Source organism: Heptranchias perlo, unplaced genomic scaffold (genome assembly GCF_035084215.1).
Source record: "Heptranchias perlo isolate sHepPer1 unplaced genomic scaffold, sHepPer1.hap1 HAP1_SCAFFOLD_122, whole genome shotgun sequence".
Taxonomy (NCBI): domain Eukaryota; kingdom Metazoa; phylum Chordata; class Chondrichthyes; order Hexanchiformes; family Hexanchidae; genus Heptranchias; species Heptranchias perlo.
In genome coordinates, this window is record NW_027138451.1 from 1,422,748 (window position 1) to 1,444,242 (window position 21,495).

At 35.2% G+C, this 21,495-nt stretch overlaps 1 long non-coding RNA gene across 3 annotated transcripts in view; it reads left to right on the forward strand.

Moving 5' to 3' along the window:
• Positions 1 to 391: 391 nt before the first annotated feature.
• LOC137308144 (uncharacterized) overlaps positions 392 to 21,495 on the forward strand; it is a 66,075-nt gene continuing 44,971 nt past the window's right edge. The window contains exons 1-3 of one of the 3 annotated variants that reach the window (XR_010959424.1): positions 392 to 840; positions 4,279 to 4,496; positions 16,115 to 16,554. This is a non-coding gene — a long non-coding RNA (uncharacterized lncRNA). The remainder of the gene's footprint in view (positions 841 to 4,278; positions 4,497 to 16,114; positions 16,555 to 21,495) is intronic. The other 2 variants (XR_010959423.1, XR_010959425.1) reach the window with 2 other exon arrangements.

The following is a 21,495-nucleotide window of genomic DNA, read 5'->3' on the forward strand; positions in this document are numbered from 1 at the left end:
CCCTGTGATTGATCACAACAATCCGTCCATCCGAATTATCACCACAACCTATCCCGGGGATTGATCACAACAATCCGTCCCTCGGAATTATCACCACAATTTGTCCTCAAACACTTTCTCTCTTCTGACCTCTGAAAATGAGTGAAATTCAATCCTTCTACCGATCACAGCACAGAAATGGTCCTTTCCGGATTTAACAATTTAACTGCTGTATCTTCAGAATATTTACTATGATAAATGTAACTGGGGAAAGACAGTGCTCATTCCACAAGTGACTGAGGTGGTTGATGCTCAGCGACAGCTGAATTCGGCGGTTAAATGGTTAAAGTCCTCACTTTCAGAAACAGCCTCTCCTCAGCTCACTGACGAAACACTGTCTTTTGGCCCCAGGTTTGAAAGCGCAAACATCAGAAAATCGATGGGACTTTGAGCAAACAATGTCCCTGATGCAAATGTAACAATTTATTTCTAACCAAGTATCTTTTTTTACTGAACCTCCCTGGAAAAAGAAGAGAAGAAGTAAAATTTATAACTGACTTTGTTCGCAATTGGCAGCGAATCGTCAAACCGGTTCGATTAGATTCCACCAGAAAGGCCGCTCCCTGTTCTGAAACAAATGAGGAATGTTTGTGTTGAAATCCATCCTCATGTCTGGCAGCAGCTTTCACAGAAGGCGGAGCTCTGAATCTCACATAACAAGGATCAGATCAAATTCCCAAGTTGTGAACTGCTAAAATAAAGCAAGGAACTTGTACTCGATTGGTTTCAATGAAATAACAAGGATATAATTTGCAAAATCTGCACGGACAGTGAGAGACGGAAAATCCTCGCGGGATCAAGGTAAGGTTCATGTTGTGTCAATTTGTTTTATGAATTAACTTTTTCTGCCCCTTCCTCCTTTCTAAAGCCGATTTCCCGCGGTCTGATATGTTCCCCAGCGGATGGAGCTCTCTTGCTCGCGGATGGAACAATTCACTAATTGTTCGCTGAGACACGAACTGAAGGTCGGCTATTTTATACCGGGAATTTCAGGGCTTATCCCTTCATGGGCCCCACCAATCTCCCCACAGACACATTTTAAAGCGGTGACAGGACAGAAAGCAGGAACACGAACTCTGGAGATTTACACAACCGTAGTCCAGCGGTGCCTCCTCTCCAACTTAGAAATTGATATTCAGTAAACAGGGGTGAGAAACTGACCTTTCTCACTCTATATGCATTTATTTCTAACTGTGACACTGGCTTTTTTTACTCACTGAATCGTTTTCTGCACGGTACACTTTTATTTAACTGACCAAAAACTGATGCAACATTCAGTTCAACTTAGTAAAGTTTTAACACAGTCGCAATGGTCGATTATCGCGCTCTACCGGGCACCTGGAAAATCAGCCGATTACAACTACGAGCAGGTCGGAGGATCCATCACTAATCTTTATATAAAAAAGTAACCACTGAAATTACCAACAGGTGGGAGGGACCATCACTAATCTTTAGAGAAAGATTAATACTGAATTACAAACAGGTAGGAGAGTCCATCACTAATCATTATATAAAAAGTAACCACTGAATTCCAAACAGGTGGCAGGGTCCATCACTAACCTTTATATAAAAAGTAACTATTGAAATTACCAACAGGTGGGAGGGACCATCATTAATCTTTATACAAAGAGAAACACTTGAAATTACGAACAGGTAAGAGTGTCCATCACTAATCTTTGTATGTAAAGTAACTCCTGAAATTACCAACAGGGAGGTGTGTGGATCACTTATCTTTATTTTTAAAGTAACTATTATATTACAAAAGGTAGGAGGCTGCATCGCTAATCTTCGTTTAAAATGTAATTATTGAAATTACCAACAGGTAGGAGGGTCCATCACTAATATTTACATAAAACGTAACTACTTTAATTACCAACAGGTCGGTGGGTCCATCACTAATCTTTTTAAAGAAAATAACGAATGAAATTACCAGCAGGAGGAGGGTCCATCACTAATCTTTTTATAAAAAGTAAGCATTCAAATTACCAACAGTGAGGATGGTCCTTCAATAATCTTTATACAAAAAGTAACGACTGAATTACAAACAGCAAGGAGGGTCCATCACTAATCATTATATAAAAGTAACGACTGAATTACAAACAGGTGGGAGGGTCCATCACTAATATTTATTTAAAAAGTAACTGCAGTTATTACCAACAGGTGGGAGGGTCCATCACTAATCTTTATAGAACAGTAACTAGTGAATTACAAACAGGGAGGAGGGTCCATCACTAATCTTCAGATAAAAAGTAACTACAGAAATTACCAACAGGTAGGAGGGTCCATCACTACTATTTATATATAAAGTAACTCCTGCAATTACGAAGAGGGAGATTTGTCCATCACTTGTCTTTATTTAAAAAGTAATTATTGAATTACAAATAGGTCGGAGGGTGCATCGCTAATCTTCTTTTAAAAAGTAATTACTGAAATTACCAACAGGTCGGACAGTCCATCACTAATCTTTAACTAAATAGTAACGACTGAATTACAAACAGGAAGAAGAGTCCATCGATAATCTTTATATGAAAAGTAACTAATGAAATCAGCAACAGGTAGGAGGGTCCATCACTAATCTTTATATATCAAGTAACTACTGAATTACAAACAGCAAGGAGGTTCCATCGCTTATCTTTAATGAAAATTAACTACTGAAATACAAACAGCTACCACGGTCCATCAATAATCTTTATATAAAAAGTAATTACTGAAATTACCGACATGGAGCAGTGTCCTTCAATAATCTTTACATGAAAAGTAACTACTGAACTAGAAACAGGTTGGAGGGTGCATCACTAATCTTTGTATAAAAAGTAACTACTGAAATTACAAACGTGTAGGAGGGTCCATCACAAATCTTTATTTAAAAAGTAACTACATTAATTACCACCCGGTAGGAAGGTCCATCACTAATCTTTATGTAAAAATAACTACTGAATTACAAACAGGTAGGAGGGTCCATCACTAATCTTCAGACAAAAAGTAACTACAGAAATTACCAACAGGTAGGAGGGTCCATCACTAATATTGATATAAAAAGTAACCATTCAAATTACCAACAGGTTTGAGGGCCCGATCTCTAGTCTTTATATATAAAAGCAAGTAACTGCTCAAATTAATCTTGTGTTTGATTACACTAATGTAATTAGTGTAGGTGTAAATTTAAGTTTTTGTTGCTGTTGTCCGTTTAAAGCACTAGTGTGAGCGTGACTGAAACAACAGATAACTGCATCTTACAAGGTCTCAAACTTGGTTGTACATTTATGGTAGAGAATAACTTCAACTATAGTTTGCAGAAATTTCCTGACCGACATGAACCGCTTTTACATTCAAACAGTGTGAAAAGGAAAGCACCGATACTGATAGTTTGATTGGTTGCTCTTGCATTTGCGCACACATACAGCAAGGCGCACACAAAATGGAGAATTATGATTATAAAACAGCCGTCAAATCTTCAACTTAGAAATTTGTGGTGTTTTCTGAGATTGTACGACCCCAAAAGATAACGCAAAGATAAATGTGCAGCATCTGTTTAAAGTTACACGATTCACAATATTATACATTAGTGTTGATATTATTGAACGGAAATTCCTCACCTCCGACAGTGCTCATTAGTCAGGTGCTGATACCATGAGAGATACGGTAAATATATTCAAATAGAAGCACCAACCAAAACACAACTCCATGAACACACGGACAATGTCACTGTCCATAGAGAGCAGAAAAATCACACCCAGCTCCAAACTCTGTATGTAGATAGATATCAGGTTCATAAAATACCGGAATTTAATATCAAAACTCAACACATTAAAAATATTAAAAATAAATCTGTGAATAAAATAATACAACAGCGCCAGACTGGGTAACACCGAGTGAAGGATCATTTAATTCATCACCTTGCTCCATATTGCCCTCCAGAATATTCACGACCTCAGGAATAAGTCTGGTGCTGGCCTGCACGGTGAGGAAACCTGACCAATTGGTGCTCCCAGTGCAGAATCTCGGCCGGCTACAACTGGGTTGTGAAGATCAGTGGGTCTCATTGGGTTTCACTGGGCAGCTGTCTTTGCCGCACCTCATGTGGAGAGTTGATCCTTACAGTCGGGAAATGCTAGATTCCAGAGCGAACAGCTGTTGTACTGATGGGGGAGGAGGGACTTGATATCGCGACAAGGCGACGTTTTATCCTTCTCATTTCAATATTTCACTCTAACCCTCCTATTAATATATTTATTACAGAGCATCAGAATCTTGGAACGCCTGTCACCTCCATGGCTGAAGGACCAAACAGGGGAGAAGACCCAACATCATCAACAAGAATGAGAATAGACACCGGTAGATTCAGAACAACCTTTAAAATATCAATTGTGTCCTGATAAAGGGTCCAGCTCACGAACAAGAACCTGCAGCTCACACAAGAAGAGAAAACCGAGCAGATACTTTGTGGATAGAGAGAAGTGAGTGAACATCTAGTGGGGCAGTGCAGTCACAGGTGGAGGGACATCAGTACTGGAACTGTCCGGTAGATAACTGGTGTTAGGGACTGCAAGGTGGATAGAGACAGTGACTCAGGCTGGCCTTCCTGATTAATAGTGTGACACCAGGGAGTAGGGGGACACCCCGAGTGGCGCAGGTGTGACAGGCAGGTTAGGCACAGGAATAGGAGCGCGATAGTGTTGCGAGATTCTATAGTCAGGCGAGTAAACAGAATGTTCTGCAGCCCTGAGCAGTTCCCAATTGGTAAGTTGCCTTCCTGGTATCAGAGCGAAGAACTTCCTGGAACAGGTTGGACACTCTCTGGGAAGGAAAGGAGAGAGGAAAATAGTCATGGCCGGAACGAATAACAAGGAAAGAGCTCCGTTTATAGAATGAATATTAACTCTGGAGCCCAAGACTGAACAACAAGGCCTGAAGGTGGTGATCTCTGGATTGTATTGCGCTGGGCTGCTTAAGGAGGACAATATGAGGCAGGTCAATGTGCGGCTGCAGGGCTGGAGCAGGAGGGAAGGGTTCATGTTCTTGGGACACTTGGGTGAGTTGAGGAAGACGGGAAGGGATGGTTACGATCTGAACATACAAACAACAATAGGGTGAGTTCAGGACGAAGGGAACGGATATATAAACCCATAATTTATCGACATTGTCCGATTAACAGTGTATTTAATGATAAATGAACCTACCATTTACACACACTGTCCTTTTAACAGTGTATTTAATGATATATGAACCCACCATTTAACCAGACTGTCCATTTATCAGTGATGTAATGATATATAAACGAACCATTGACATACACTGTCCATTTAACAGTGTATTTAATGATATATAAACCCACCATTTACACACACTGTCCATTTAACAATGTATTTAGTGATATATAAACCCAATATTTACCCACACTGTCCATTTAACAGTGTATGTAATGATACATAAACCCACCAATTACACAGACTGCCCATTTAACAGTGTATTTAATGATATATAAACCCACCATTTACACACACTGTCCTTTTAACAGTGTAGTTAATGATATATGAACACACCATTTAAACACACTGTCCTTTCAAAAGTGTATTTAATGATATATGAACACACCATTTACCCACACTCCCCATTTAACAGTGTATTTAATGATATATAAACGAAGCATTGACACACACTGTCCATTTCACAGTGTGTTTAATGATATATAAACCCACCATTTACACACACTGTCCTTTTAACAGTGTATTTAATGATATATGAACATAACATTTACCCACACTGTCCATTTAACAGTGATTTAATGATATATAAACCCACCATTTACCCACACTGTACATTTAACAGTGTATTTAATGATATATAAACGAAACATTGACCCACACTGTCCATTTAACAGTGTATTTAATGATATATAAACCCACCATTTACACACACTGTCCATTTAACAGTGATTTATTGATATATAAACCCACCATTTACCCACACCGTCCTTTTAACAGTGTATTTAATGATATACAAACCCACCATTTACTCGCACTGTCCATTTAACAATGTATTTAATGATATATAAACCTACCATTTACACACACTGTCCATTTAACAGTGTATTTAATGATATCTGAACACACCATTTATCCAGACTGTCCATTTAACAATGTATTTAATGATACATAAACCCACCATTTACATACACCGTCCATTTAAAAGTGTATTTAATGATATATGAACCCAGCATTTGCACACAATGTCCATTTAACAGTGTACTTAATGATATATGAACCAACCATTCAACCACACTGTCCATTTAACAGTGTATTTAATGATATATTAAACCACCATTTACACACACTGTCCATTTAAAAGTGTATTTAATGCTAAATGAACGCAGCATTTTCACACACTGTCCATTTAAAAGTGTATTTAATGATATATGAACCAAACATTTACACACACTGTCCATTTAATAGTGTATTTAAAGATATATGAACCCACCATTTACTAACATTGAACATTTAACAGTGTACTTAATGATATATAAACCCACCATTTACAAACACTGTCCAGATTACTGTTTATTTTCTGATATATAAACCTACCATTTACACACACTGTCCTTTTAACAGTGTATTTAATGATATATGAACCCACCATTTAACCAGACTGTCCATTTAACAGTGTATTTAATGATATATAAACCCACCATTTACACACACTGTCCTTTTAACAGTGTATTTAATGATATATGAACCCAACATTTAACCAGAATGTCCATTTAAAATTGTATTTAATGACCGATGAACCCAACATTTAATCACACTGTCCATTTAGCAGTTTATTTAATGATATATAAACCCATCATTTACCCACACTGTCCATTTAATAGTGTATTTTATGGTATATAAACCCATCGATTGCTCACACTGTACATTTAACAGTGTATTTAATGATATATAAACCCACCATTTACCCACACTGTCCATTTAACAGTGTATTTAATGATATATAAACCAACCAATTAACCACACTGTCCATTTAACAGTGTATTTAATGACATATAAACTCACGATTGACCCACACAGACTATTTAACAGTGTATTTAATGATTTATAAAGTGTCCATTTACCCGCACTGTCCATTGAACAGTGTATTTCATGATATCTTAACCCACACTTATCCACACTGTCCATTTAAAGGTGTATTTATTGGTATAGAAAGCCACCATTTCCCTGCACTGTCCACTTAACATTGCATTTAATGATATATAATCAAATATTTATCCACACTGTCCATTTAACAGTGTATTTCATGATATATGTGCCAACATTTAACCAGACTGTCCATTCAACAGTGTATTTAATGATCTGTAAACTTACCATTTACAAACACAGTCAATTTAACAGTTTCTTTAATGATATATGAACCGACCATTAAACGAGACTGTCCATTTAATAGTATATTTAATGATATATAATCCCAACATCGACTCGCACTGTCCATTTATCAGTGTATTTAATGATATATGAACCCAACATTTACACACACTGCCCATTTAACGTGCATTTTATGATATATAAACCCACCATTTACCCACACGGTCCATTTAACAGTGTATTTAATGATCTGTAAACTTACCATTTACAAACACTGTCCATTTAAAATTGTCTTTAATGATATATGAACCGACCATTAAACGAGACTGTCCATTTAATAGTATATTTAATGATATATAATCCCAACATCTACTCGCACTGTCCATTTAACAGTGTATTCAATGATATATAAACCAACCATTTACCCACACTGTCCGTTTAACAGTGTATTTAATGCGATATAAAACCACGATTTACCCACACTGTCCATTTAACAGTGTATTTAATGAGACATAAACCCACCAATGACCCGCACTGACCATTTAACAGTGTATTTAATGATTTATAAAGTGTCCATTTACCCGCACTGTCCATTTAACAGTGTATTTAATGATATATGAACATATACTTATCCACACTGTCCATTTAAAGGTGTATTTAATGTTATATAAAGCCGCCATTTACCTGCACTGTCCACTTAACAGTGTATTTAATGCTGTATAATCCCATATTTATCCACACTGTCCATTTAACAGTGTATTTCATGATATATGTACCCACCATTTAACTAGACTTTCCATTTAACAGTGTATCTAAAGATATATGAACCCAACAATTACACACACTGTCCATTTAACAATGTATTTAATGATAATTAAACCAACAATCTATTGACATTGTCCATTTAACAGTGTATGTAAAGATATATGAACCCAACATTTACCAACACTGTACATTAAACAGTGTATTTAATGATATATGAACCCACCCTTTACCGGCACTCAAAAATTTAACAGTGTATTTCATGATTTATAAAGTGTTCATTTACCCGCATTGTCAATTTAACAGTGTATTTAATGATATATGAACTCAACCTTTAACCAGACCGTCCATATAACAGTGTATTTAATGATATATAAAAATACCATTTACACACACTGTCCATTTAAAAGTGTATTTAATGATAGATGAACCCAACATTCCCCACACTGCCCTTTTAACAGTGTATTTAATGATATATAAACCCAACATTTACCCACACTGTCCATTTAACAGTGTATTTAATGATATATAAACCCACAATTTATCGACATTGTCCATTGAACAGTGTATTTAATGTTACATGAACACACATTTTAACAACGCTGTCCATTTAACGGTGCATTTAATGATGTATGAACCCACCATTGAACCAGACTGACCATTCAACATTGTAATTAATTATATATAAATAAACCAATAACACACACTGTCCATTTAACAGTGTATTTAATGATATATAAACCCATCATTTACCCACACTGTCCATTTAACAGTGTGTTTAATGATGTATAAAACCACCATTTATCCACACTGTCCATTTAACAGTGCATTTGATGACATATAAACCGACCATTGACCCTCACTGTCCATCTAACAGTATATTTAATGATATATAAACCCACCATTGAACGCACTGATCATTTAACAGTGTATTTCATGATATATAAAGTGTCCATTTACCTGCACTGTCCATTTAACAGTGTATTTAATGATATATGAACCTACCATTTACACACACTGTCCATTTTACAGTGTATTTAATGATATATTAACCCACCATTTACTCGCACTGTCCATTTAACTGTGTATTTAATGATATATGAACACAACATTTAACCATTCTGTCCATTTAACAATGTATTTAATGAAATATAAATCAACCATTTACACACAATGTCCATTTAACAGTGTACTTAATGATATACGAACCCAACATTTACCCACACTGTCCATTTAAACGTATATTTAATAATATGTAAACCCACCATTGAACCAGACTGTCCAGTTAACAGTGTATTAAATGATATAGAAACCCACCATTTACACACACTGTCCATTTAACAGTGCATTTAATGATATATGAACCAACCATTCAACCACACTGTCTATTTAACATGTATTTAATGATATATTAAACCACCATTTCCACACACTGTCCATTTAACGGTGTATTTAATGATATTTTAACCCACCATTGACACGCACTGACCATTTAACAGTGTATTTAATGATATATAAACCCACTATTGACACGCACTGACCATTTAACAGTGTATTTAATGATATATAAACCCAACATTTACCCACACTGTCCATTTAAAAGTGTATTTAATGATATATTAACCCACAAGTTATCGACATTTGTCCATTAACCAGTGTATTTAATGATATATGAACCCAACATTTAACCAGACTGTCCATTTCACAGTGTATTTAATGAAATATAAATCAACCATTTACACACACTGTCCATTTCACAGTGTATTTAATGATACATGAACCCACCAATGACCCGCATTGACCATTTAACAGAGTATTTATTGATTTATAGAGTGTCCATTTACCCGCACTGTCCATTTAACAGTGTATTTAATGATATATGAACGTACCATTTACCCACACTGTCCATTTAACAGTGTGTTTAATGAAATATAAATCAAACATTTACACACACTGTCCATTTCACAGTGTATTTAATGATACATGAACCCACCATTTAACCAGACTGTCCATTTAACAGTGTAATTAATGAAACATAAACCAACCATTTATCCACACTGTCCATTTAACAGTGTATTTAATGATATATAAACTCACCAATAACACACACTGTCCATTTAACGATGTATTTAATGATATATAAACCTACCATTTAAAAACACTGTCCATTTAACAGTGTATTTAATGATATATGAACCAACAATTTAACGAGACTGTCCTTTTAACAGTGTATTTAATGATATATGAACACAGCATCTACTCGTAATTTCCATTTAACAGTGTATGTAATGATATATAAACCCACCATTTACCCACACTGTCCATTTAACAGTGTGTATAATGATATATAAACCCAACATTGACCCACACTGTCCATTTAACAGTGTAATTATTGATATATAAACCCACCAATAACACACACTTTCCATTTAACAATGTATTTAATGATAAATAAACCAACATTCTATTGACATTGTCCATTTAACTGTGTATGTCCAATTAACAGTTGATTTAATGATATATAACCCACCATTTACACACACTGTGCGCTTAACATTGTATTTAATGATTTATAAAGTGTCCATTTACCCGCACTGTCAATTTAGCAGTGTATTTAATGATATATGAACTCAACATTTAACCAGACCGTCCATATAACAGTGTATTTAATGATATATAAACCCAACATTTGCACACACTGTCCATTTAAATGTTTATTTAATGATATATAAACCTACCACTTACCCACACTGTCCATTTAATTGTGTATTTAATGATATATGAACCCACCATTTAACCAGACTGTCCATCTAACAGTGTATTTAATGATATATAAACCCAACATTTGCACACACTGTCCATTTAAATGTTTATTTAATGATATATAAACCTACCATTTACACACACTGTCCATTTAACAGTGTATTTAATGATATATGAACCCACCATTTAACCAAACTGTCCATTTAACAGTGTATTTAATGCCAGATGAACCCACCATTTACAAACACTGTCCATTTAACAGTGTATTTTATGAAATATGAACCCACCATTTACCCACACTGTCCATTTAATAGTGTATTTAATGATATATAAACCCATCATTTACCCACACTGTCCAATTAATAGTGTATTTAATGATATTTAAACCATCATTCACTCGCTGTCCATTTAATTGTGTATTTAATGATATATAAACACATCATTAAAACACACTGTCCATTTAACAGTGTATTTAATTATATATAAACCCACCATTACCGATACTGTCCATTTAACAGTGTATTTAATTATATATAAATCCACCATAACCGATACTGTCCATTTAACAGTGTATTTAATGATATATGAACCTACCATTTACCCAAACTGTCCATTTAACAGTGTATCTAAACAGATATAAACCCACCATTTACCCACACATCCATTTAAAAATGTATTTATTGTGAAAAATCCCACCATTTGCACACACTGTCCATTTAACATTGTATTAAATGATATATAAACCAACCATTTACCCACACTGTCCATTTAACAGTGTGTTTAATGATATATAAACCCACCATTGACCCGCACTGACTTTTTACATTGTATTTAATGATTTATAAAGTGTCCATTTACCCGCAATGTCCATTTAACAGTGTATTTAATGATATATGAACCCATATTTATCCACACTGTCCATTTAAATGTGTATTTAATGATAGATACACCCACCATTTACACGCACTGTCCATTTAACAGTGCATTTCATGATATATGAACCCAACATTTACCCGCACTGTACATTTAACAGTGTATTTAATGATATATAAACCTACCATTTAAACACACTGTCCATTTAACAGAGCATTTAATGATATATCAACGCGCCATTTACACACACTGTCCATTAAACAGTGCATGAAATGGGAAATAAACCCACCATTTACCCACACTGTCCATTTAACAGTGTATTTAATGTTATATGAACCCACCATTTAACAACTCTGTTCATTTAACAGTGTATTTAATGATATATTAACCAACCGTTTGCACACACGGTCCATTCAACAGTGTATTTAATGATATATAAACCTAACATTTACACACACTGTCCATTTAAAAGTGTATATAATGCTATATGAACCCACCATTTACACACACTGTCCATTTAACAATGTATTTAATGATAAATAAACCAAAAATCTATTAACATTGTCCATTTAACAGTGTTCTTAAAGATATATGAACCCAACATTTACCAAAACTGTACATTAGTCAGTGTATTTATTTATATATGAAACCACCATTTACCCGCACTGTACATTTAACAGTGTATTTAATGATATATATACCTACCATTTACCCACACTGTCCATTTAACAGTGTATTTAATGATATATGAACCCACCATTTACCCACACTGTCCATTTAACAGTGTATTTAATGAAATATAAAACCACCATTTACCCACACTGTCCATTTAACAGTGTATTTAATGAAAGATGAACCCACCATTTAACCACATTGTCCATTTAACAGTGGATTGAATGATATGTGAACCCACAATTTATCCTGACTGTCCATTTAACAGTGCATTTAATGATATATAAACGCACCATTTACACACACTCTCCATTAAACAGTGCATGAAATGGGAAATAAACCCACCATTTACCCACACTGTCCATTTAACAGTGTATTTAATGTTATATGAACCCACCATTTATCCACTCTGTCCATTCAACAGTGCATTTAATGATGTATTAACCAACCGTTTGCACACACTGTCCATTTGAAATTGTATTTAATGATATATGAACCCTCCAGTTGCGCACTCTGTCCATTTAACAATGTATTGTATGATTTATGAGCCCACCATTGAAACAGACTGTCCATTTAACAGTGTATTTAATGATATATAAAACCACAATTTATCGACATTATCCATTCAACGGTGTATTTATTGATATATGAACCCACCATTTAGCAACACTGTACATTTATCAGTGTATTTAATGATATATGAACCCAGCTTTTAACCAGACTGTCCATTGAACAGTGCATTTAATGATATTTCAACCCACCATTTACACATACTGTCCATTTAACAGTGTATTTAATGGTATTTGAACCCAGCATGTAACCACACTGTCCATTTAAGTGTATTTAATGATATATAAAACCACCTTTTACACACACTGTCCATTTAAAATTATATGTAATGATATATAAAGCCACCATTTAACCACACTGTCCATTTAACAGTGTATTTAATAATATATAAACCCAACATTTACCTACACTGTCCATGTAACAGTGTATTTAATGATATATGAACCGACCATTTAACCAGACTGTCTATTTAACAGTGTATTTAATGATACATAAAACCAACATTTGCACACACTGTCCATTTAAAAGTGTAATTAATGATATATGAACCCACGATTTACCCACACTGTCCATTTAACAGTGTATTTAATGATAAATAAACCCACCATTTACACACACTTTTCATTTAACAGTGTATTTAATGATATATAAACCCATCATTACCCACACTGTCCATTTATCAGTGCATTTCTTGATATATAACCCCTGCATTTACCGAACTGTCAATTTAACAGTGCATGAAATGGGATATAATACAACCATTTACCCACGCTTTCAATTTAATAGTGTATTAAATGATATATAAACCCAACATTTTCCCACACTGTGCATTTAATAGTGTATTTAATGATATATAAACCCATCATTGACCCACAGCGTCCATTTAACAGTGTATTAAATGATATATGAACCCACCATTTACAAACACTGTCCATTTAACAGTGTATTTAATGATATATAAACCTAACATTTACACACACTGTCAATTTAACAATTTATTTAATGATATATGAACCCACCATTTACCCACACTTTCCATTTAACAGTGTAATTAATGATATATGAACCCACCATTTTACCACACTTTCAATTTAACAGTGTATTTAATGATATATTAAACAACCATTTGCACACACTGTCCATTTAAAAGTCTATTTAATGATATATGAACACAACATTTACACAGACTGTCCATTTAACAGTGTATTTAATGATTATAAAATCCACCAGTTACCCACACTGTCAATTTAACAGTGTATTTAATGATATATCAACCGACCATTTACGCACACTGTGCATTTAACAGTGTATTTAATGAAAAAAAAACGCCATTTACCCACACTGTCCATTTATTAGTGTACTGAATGATATATGAACTCACCATTTAACCACACTGTGCATTTAACACTGTATTTATTGTTATATAAACCCAGAATTTATGGACATTGTCCATTTAACAGTGCATTTAATGATATATAAAACCTCTATTTCCAAACAATGTCCATTGAAAAGTGCATTTAATGAGATATGAACCCACCATTGACAAACTCTGTCCATTTAACAGTGCCTTTAATGATGTATGAACCCAACATTTAACCAGACTGTCCATTTAATCCTGTATTCAATGATATCTAAACCCACCATTTACCCACACTGTCCATTTAATAGTGCATTTAATGATATGTGAACCCACCATTTACCGAACTGACAATTTAACAGTGCCTTAAATGGGATATAAACCCACCATTTACCCACATGGTGCATTTAACATTGTATTTAATGATATATAACCACACCATTTACCGAACTGTCAATTTAACAGTGCATTAAATGGGATATAAACCCACCAATTACCCTTACTGTCCATTTAACAGTGTATTTAATATTATATGAGCCCACCATTTGCACACACTGTCCATTTAACAGTCTATTTAATGATATATAAACCCATCATTACCTACACTGTCCATTTATCAATGTATTTCTTGATATATATCCCCTGCATTTCCCGAACTGTCAATTTAACAGTGCATGAAATGGGATATAATACAACCATTTAACCACGCTTTCAATTTAATAGTGTATTTAATGATATATAAACCCAGCATTTTCCCACACTGTCCATTTAATATTGTATTCAATGATATATAAACCCATCATTGACCCACACTGTCCATTTAACAGTGTATTAAATGATATATAATCCCATATTTATCCACACTGTCAATTTAACTGTATGTTTAATGATACAGAAACACAGCATTTTCTCTCACTGTCCATTTATTAGTGTCTCTGATTATATATAAACCGACCATATACACGCACTGTCCATTTAAAAGTGTATTTAATGATATATGAACCCACCATTTACCCACACTGCCATTTAACAGTGTATTTAATGATATATAAACCTAACATTTACACACACTGTCAATTTAACAGTGTATTTAATGATACATGAACCCACCATTTAACCAGACGGTCCATTTAGCAGTGTATTTAATGATATATAAAACCATCATTTATCCACCCTGTCCATTTAATGTGTATTTATTGTGAAAAATCCCACTATTTACCCACACTGTCCATTTAACAGTGTATTTAATGATATATAATCCCATATTTATCCACACTGTCAATTTAACAGTATGTTTAATGGTACAGAAACACACCATTTTCTCACACTGTCCATTTAAAGGTGTCTCTAATGATATATAAAGCCACCATTTACCCACAATGTCCATTTAACAGTGTATTTAATGATATATAAACCCACCATTTACAAACACTGTCCATTTCACAGTGTATTTAATGATATATGAACCCACCATTTGCAAACATTGTCCATTTATCAATGTGTTTAATGATATATAAACCCATCATTTACCCACACTGCCATTTCACAGTGTATTTAATGAAATATAAACCCATCATTTAGCCACTCTGTCCATTTAACAGCTTATTTAATGATATATAAACACATCATTTACCCATACTGTCCATTCCCCCAGTGATTGAGCTGATTGATGCTCAGACATAGTTTAATTCGGCGGTATAATGGTTAATATCCTCACTTTCAGAAACAGCCTCTCCTCAGCTCACTGACGAAACACTGGCTCTTGGCCGCAGGGTTGAAAGCGCCAACATCAGAAAATTGATGGGACTCAAGTAAACAATGTCCCTGATGCAAATGTAGCAATTTATTTCTGAACAAGTATCTATTTTACTGAAATTCCCAGGAACAAGAAGAGAAAATGAAAATTTAGAACCAACTTTGTTCACAATTTCTGAAACAAATGAGGAATGTCTGTGTTGAAATCCATCCTGATGTCTGGCAGCAGCTTTCACAATGGGCGGTGCTCTGAGTCTCACATAACAAGGATCGGATCAAATTCCCAAGTTGTGAACTGCTGAAATAAAGCAAAGAACTTGTACTCGATTGATTACAATGAAATAACAAGGATATAATTGGCAAAATCCAGACGGACATTGAGAGACGGAAAATCCTTGCGGGATCAAGGTAAGCTTAATGTCGTGTCAATTTGTTTTAGTAATTAATTTTTCTGCCCCTTCCTCATTTGTAAAGCCGATTTCCTGCGGTCAGATATGTTCCCCGGCGTACGGAACTCTCTATTCCTCGCGGACGGAACAATTCACTGATTGTTCGCTCAGACACTGACTGAAGTCCGGCTATTTTACACTGGGAATTTCAGGGCTTCTCCCTTCATGGTCCCCACCAAACTCCCCCAGACACAATTTAACGCGGTTCAGGGAAAGAAAGCAGGAACACGAACTCTGGAGATTTGCACCATCCTCGTCCAGCGGTGCCTCCTCCCCATGTTAGAATTTGATACTTGGTAAACAGGGGTGGGAAACTGTCCTTTCTCACTCTTTAAGCATTGATGTGTAACTGTAATACTTGCTCTTTTTACTCACTCAATCGTTTTGTGCCCGGTACACTTTTATTGAACTGATCAAAGACTGATCGAACACACAGTTCAGCTCAGTAAAGGGTTAACTCTTTCGCAATGGCCGATTATCGCTCTCTGCCTGACACCTGGAAAATCAGCATATGGTTACCCGAGGGGTCAGACTGAACGCGATCCAATGACAGGATAGGAGCAACATCGGAGACAAAACGTATTCCAGATTAATTATAATCAATTAGTTTGATTCCAATTAATAGGAGAATGGAGCAGGGACGTCTGTTTTTGCTAAAATATGTTAGCGAGGGTGTTATTTGTTGAACTGGCTCAATTGAAGAAAGGCCGTTCCCTTCAGATAGAAACAAACTTCACGAATGTTTTAAAGGGATACCGGTTCAGGGCGGAAACCATCTTTCACACAGATGGGTGGTTTCTGATCGTTAATCATGGTAATTTGAGTAGTTACTTTTAATATCAACAGGTCGGAGGGCCACAGCACTGAGTGGAATAAATGAAACTTTTGCAGCAGGAACAGAAGATTTATGAAATAGTGAAAAGTTATGAGCAGGAAAACGGAAGGAGGTTTTGAAGAAGTAACTCGATATTAAAAATTGAAAACGTGAACGGGTCAACATTCCAATGAATTTGAGTTCAGATTGTGTGTTATGTCTGTGAATCTACAAAATATTCAAAACACGTTTGGAATGTCAGAATCATGAGAGATGTGATCTAGTATCTATAAGTCAGGGCCTGGGTTTTCACAGAACACAGTGAAATGTTCCTGGTTATCACATTTTGAGGAGAGAGGACGCCAGTATGAATAAATGGTTCCATGACAGAGGTGGAAAAAACATCAACAAACTTTCAGGGCCCCAGCACTAATCTTGATATAAACAGTAACGACTGAAATTACCAACAGGTAGGAGTGTCAATCACTAATCTTTATACAGAAAGGTAACTACTGAAATTACAAACATGTCGGAGGGCCAATCACTAATCTTTATATAAAAGATAACGACTGAAATTACCGACAGGTAGGAGGGTCCATCACTAAACTTTATATAAAAAGTAAATACAGAAATTACCAAAAGGCAGGAGGGTCCATCATTAATCTTTATACAAAAAGTAACATGCCAAATTACCAACAGGTATGAGGGTCCAAGCACTAATCTTCACATAAAATGTTACAAATCAAATTACCAACAAGGAGGAGGGTCCATCACTAATATTTATATGAGAAGTAACCACTGCAATTACCAACAGGCAGGAAACCCATCACTAATTTTATATAAATCACTAATTTTATGTTAAAAAGTAACCACTCAAATTACCAGCAGGTATGAGGGTCCAAGCACTAATCTTTCTATAAAAAGTAACTTCTGAAATTACTAACAGGTAGGAGGGTCCATCCCAAATCTTTACATGAACATTTACAACTCAAATTACCAACAGGTAGGATGCTCCATCACTAATTTTAAATAAAGAAGTAACCACTGAAATTACCAACAGGTTGAAGGGTCCATCGCTAATCTTTATATAAAAAGTAACTCCTGAAATTACCACCAGGGAGGAGGGTCCATCATTAATCTTTATATAAAAAGTAACTACTGAAATTTCGAGCAGGTAGGAGGTTCCATCACTAATCTTTAACTAAAAAAAAACCTACTGAAATTACCACAAGGTAGGAGTGTCCATCACTCATCTTCATAAAAAAGTAACAAGTCAAATTACCAACAGGAAGGAGGGTCCAGCAATAATCTTTATATGAAAAGTAACTACTAAAATTACGGACAGGTCGGAGGGTCCATCACTAAAACTTACAAAAATAAATAACTACTGAAATTACCAACAGGCAGATGGCCCCATCACTAATCTTTATATAAAAAGTAACAACTCAAATTACCAACCGAGAGGAGGGTCGATCACTAATCTTGAAATAATAATTAACTATTGAAATTACCACCCGGTAGGAGGGTGCATCACTAATCTTTATATCAAAAGTAACTACTGAAGTTACCAACAGAGAGGAGGCGCCATCACTAATTTTATATAAAAAATAACGACTGAAATAATCATACGAAGGAGGGTCCATCACTAATCTTTACATGAAAAGTAACTAAAAAAATTATCAACAGGAAGAAGGGTCCATCACTAATCTTAAAAAAAAAGAATCGACTGAAATTGCCAACAGGTAGGATGGTCCATCACAAATTTTTATTCAAAAATAACTGCTGAAATTACCACCAGGTAGGAACGTCCATCATTAATCTTTATATAAAAAGTAACCACTGAAATGACCAGCGGGTATGAAGGTCCTATCACTCATCTTTACATAAAAATGAACTGCTGAAATTACCAACAGGCAGGATGTCCCATCACTAATCTTTAACTAATAAAAAAAATAACTATTGAAATTACCAGAAGGTAGGAGTGTCCATCACAAATCTTTATAAAAAAGTAACAAGTCAAATTACCAACAGGGAGGAGGTTCCATCAATAATCTTTATATAAAAAGTAACCACTGAAATTACCGAGAGGCATGAGGCCCATCACTAATTTAACAGAGAAAAAGTGACAACTCAAATTAGCAACAGGTAGGAGGGTCCATCACAAATCGTTATCAAAAAAGTAACTGCTGAAATTACCAACAGGGAGGAGGGTACGTTACTTATGCTTACATAATAAGTAACTACTGTAATTACCACCAGGTGGGAAGGTCCATCACTAATCTTTATATAAAAAGCAATTACTGAAATTACCACCAGCTAGGAGGGCCCATCAATAATCTTTACAAAAAAAAACACTGAAATTACCATCAGGTAGGAGTGTCCATCACTAATCTTTACATAAAAATATAGCGGCTGAAATTACCAAAAGGTAGGAGGAACCCATTACTAAACTTTATATAAAAAGTAACTACTGAAATTACCACCAAGCAGGAGGCCCATCACTAAATTTTTATAAAAATGTAACGACTGAAATTACCAACAGGTCGGAGGGTCCATCATTAATCTTTGCATAAAAAAGTAACCACTGAAATCACTACCAGAAAGTAGTGTCCATCATTAATCTTTATAAAAGAAAAATAAACTACTGAATTTACCAACAGGCAGGAGGCCGCATCACGAATCTTGATTTAAAAAAAGTAAATCCTGAAATTACCAACAGGTCGGAGGGTCCATCACTCACCTTCACGTAAAAAAGTAACGACTGAAATTCCCAACAAGCAGGAGGTCCCATCCCTTATCCTCGCCGAAAAAAATAACTACTGAAACTACCACCAGGTGGCAGTGTCCATCAGAAATCTTGACGTGAAAGGAAACTACTGAATTTACCATCAGGGTTGAGAGTCCATCACTAATGTTTTGTTCAAAAGTAACTACTTAAATTCACACCAGGCAGTCGGGTCCAACGCTATTTGTTATATAAAAAGCAGCTACTCAAATTACCAACAGGCAGGAGGGTCCATCAATAATCTTTACAAAAAAAGATAAACTACTGAAATTACCAACAGGTAGGAGGGTCCTCACTAATCTTTGTATAAGAAGTAACAAGTGAAATCACGAAAAGGCAGTGGGCCCCATCACTAATTTTATATAAATAAGTAACTAATGAAATTACCAACAGGGAGGTTGGTCCGTCAATAATCTTTATATAAAACGTAACAACTCAAATTACCAACAGGGAGGAGGGGCCATCATTTATCTTTATATAAAAAGTAAATACTGAAATTACCACCAGGTAGGAAGGTCCATCACTTATGATAATACAAAAAGTAACGACTGAAATTACCAGTAATTATGAGGGTTCCATCACTAATCTTTACCTTAAAAATTAACCACTGAAATCACCACCAGGTAGGATTGTCGGTCACTAATCTTGATATAGAAGTAACTACTGAAATGATCAACGGTTAGGAGGGTCCATCACTAATACTTACATGAAAATTAACCACACAAATTATGTACAGGGAGAAGGGTCCATCACTAATCTTTATGTAAAAAGTAACCACTGAAGTTACCAACATGGAGGAGGGTCCATCACTAATTTTATTTGAAAAAGTAACGACTGAAATTACCCACAGGTGGGGGGGGGGGGGTTCATCACTAATCTTTATATAAAAAGAAACCACTGAAATTACAAAAGGGAGAAAGGTCCATCACGTATCTTAATATAAAAAGTAACAGCTCAAATTACCAACAGGAAGGAGTGTCCATCACTAATCTTTATATAAAAAGTAAACACTGAAATTACCAACAGGAAGGAGTGTCCATCACTAATCTTTATATAAAAAGTAAACACTGAAATTACCAACAGGCAGGAGGGACCATCACGAGTCTTTATATAAAAAGGAACGAGTCAAATTACCATAAGGCAGGAGGCCCTGTCACTAATCTTTACATAAAAACTAACCACTGAAATTACCATAAGGCAGGAGGCCCTGTCACTAATCTTTACATAAAAAGTAACGACTGAAATTATCAAAAGGCAGGAGACCACATCACTAATATTTACCTAAAAAAGTAACTGTTGAA